Raw genomic sequence first — 2,500 nt, forward strand, 5'->3', positions numbered from 1 at the left:
TCGCGCTCTCGCCCCCTCTCTCGCAGCTCTCGCCCCCTCTCTCGCGCTCTCGCCCCCTCTCTCGCGCTCAGTCGCCCCCTCTCTCGCGCTCTCCCGCCCCCTCTCTCGCGCTCGTCTGCCCACCTCTCTCGCCTCTTCGCCCCCTCCTCGCGCTCTCGCCCCCTCTCTCGCGCTCTCGCCCCCTCTCTCGCGCTCTCGCCCCCTCTCTCGCGCTCTCTGCCCCCTCTCTCGCGCTCTCGCCCCCTCTCTCGCGCTCTCGCCCCCTCTCTCGCGCTGCTCTCGCCCCCTCTCGCGCGCGCTCTCGCCCCCTCTCTGCGCTCTGCCCTCTCTCGAGCTTCGCCCCCTCTCGCGCGCTCTCTCGCCCCCATCTCATCGCGCGCTCTCGCCCCCTCTCGCGCGCGCTCTCCGCCCCCTCTCGCGCGCGCTCTCGCCCCCTCTCTCGCGCTGCGCTCTCTCGCCCCCTCTCGCGCGCGCTCTCGCCCCCTCTCTCGCGCGCCTCTCTCGCCCCCTCCTCGCGCGCGCTTCTCGCCCCCTCTCGCGCCGCGCTCTGCCCCCTCTCGCGCCCCCTCTCGCGCGCGCTCGCCCCGCTCTCGCCCTCTCGCCCGCTCACTTCGCGCCCGCTCTGCCCTCTCCCCTCTCTCGCCCGCTCTCGCCCCTCTCGCCTCTCTCGCCCCCTCTCGCGCTCTCTCGCCCCCTCTCGCGCGCTCTCGCCCCCTCTCGCGCGCGCTCTCGCCCCCTCTCGCGCGCTCTCGCCCCCTCTCGCGCTCTCGCCCCCTCTCGCGCTCTCGCCCCCTCTCGCGCTCTCGCCCCCTCTCGCGCTCTCGCCCCCTCTCGCGCGCTCTCGCCCCCCTCTCGCGCTCTCGCCCCCTCTCGCGCTCTCGCCCCCTCTCGCCGCTCTCTCGCCCCCTCTCGCGCTCTCGCCCCCTCTCGCGCTCTCGCCGCTCTCGCCCCTCTCGCGCTCTCGCCCCCTCTCGCGCTCTCGCCCCCTCCTCGCGCTCTCGCCCCTCTCGCGCCCCTCTCTCCTCTCGGCGCTCGCCCCCCTCTCGCGCTCTCGCCCCCTCTCGCGCTCTCGCCCCCTCTCGCGCTCTCGCCCCCTCTCGCGCTCCTCGCCCCCCTCTCGCGCTCTCGCTCTCTCCCCTCGCGCTCTCGCTCTCTCCCTCGCGCTCTCGCTCTCTCCCTCGCGCTCTCGCTCTCTCCCTCGCGCTCTCGCCTCTCTCCCTCGCGCTCTCAGCTCTCTCCTCGCGCTCTCGCTCCCTCCCTCGCGCTCTCGCCTCTCCCTCGCGCTCTCGCTCTCCCTCGCGCTCTCGCCTCTCCTCGCGCTCTCGCTCTCCCTCGCGCTCTCGCTCTCCCTCTCGCGCTCTCGCTCTCCCTCGCGCTCTCGCTCTCCCTCGCGCTCTCGCTCTCCCTCGCGCTCTCGCTCTCCCTCGCGCTCATCGCTCTCTCCTCGCGCTCTCGCTCTCCCCTCGCGCTCTCGCTCTCGCCCTCGCGCTCTCGTCGCTCCCTCGCGCTCGCGCTCTCCGCTCGCCCTCGCGCTCTCGCCCTCGCCGCTCTCGCTCTCCCTCGGCTCTCTCTCGCTCTCTCTCGCGCTCTCGCGCTCTCGCTCTCTCCTCGCGCTCTCGCTCTCTCTCGCGCTCTCGCTCGCGCTCAGCTCTCCTCTCGCGCTCTCGCTCTCTCTCGCGCTCTCGCGCTCTCGCTCTCCTCTCGCTCTCTCGCGCTCTCGCGCTCTCGCTCTCTCTCGCGCTCTCGCTCTCTCTCGCGCTCTCTCGCTCTCTCTCGCGCTCTCGCTCTCTCTCGCTCTCTCGCGCTCTCGCGCTCTCGCTCTCTCTCGCGCTCTCGCTCTCTCTCGCGCTCTCGCTCTCTCTCGCGCTCTCGCTCTCTCTCGCGCTCTCGCTCTCTCTCGCGCTCTCGCTCTCTCTCGCGCTCCTCGCTCTCTCTCGCGCTCTCGCTCTCTCTCGCGCTCTCGCTCTCTCTCGCGCTCTCGCTCTCTCTCGCGCTCTCGCTCTCTCTCGCGCTCTCGCTCTCGCGCTCTCTCGCGCTCTCGCTCTCTCTCGCGCTCTCGCTCTCTCTCGCGCTCTCGCTCTCTCTCGCGCTCTCGCTCTCTCTCGCGCTCTCGCTCTCTCGCGCTCTCGCTCTCTCTCGCGCTCTCCTCTCTCGCGCTCTCGCGCTCTCTCTCGCGCTCTCGCTCTCTCTCGCGCTCTCGCCTCTCTCTCGCGCTCTCGCTCTCTCTCGCTCTCGCTCTCTCGCTCTCTCTCGCGCTCTCGCTCTCTCTCGCGCTCTCGCTCTCTCTCGCGCTCTCGCTCTCTCTCGCGCTCTCGCTCTCTCTCGCGCTCTCGCTCTCTCTCGCGCTCTCGCTCTCTCCCCTCTCGCGCTCTCGCTCTCTCTCGCGCTCTCGCTCTCTCTCGCGCTCTCGCTCTCTCTCGCTCGCTCTCTCGCGCGCTCTCTCGCGCTCTCGCTCTCTCTCGCGCTCTCGCTCTCTCTCGCGCTCTCGCTCTCTCTCGCG

General features: G+C 72.4%; 1 protein-coding gene across 3 annotated transcripts in view; it reads left to right on the forward strand.

Annotated features, from left to right (window-relative positions):
• The window catches only part of nmt1a (N-myristoyltransferase 1a), a 128,531-nt gene that overhangs the window by 96,656 nt on the left and 29,375 nt on the right, over window positions 1-2,500 (forward strand). The gene's annotated exons all lie outside the window — the stretch shown is intronic.

This window comes from Somniosus microcephalus, chromosome 24, assembly GCF_052327205.1.
Source record: "Somniosus microcephalus isolate GS21.2 chromosome 24, FLI_Smic_1.0, whole genome shotgun sequence".
Taxonomy (NCBI): Eukaryota; Metazoa; Chordata; class Chondrichthyes; order Squaliformes; family Somniosidae; genus Somniosus; species Somniosus microcephalus.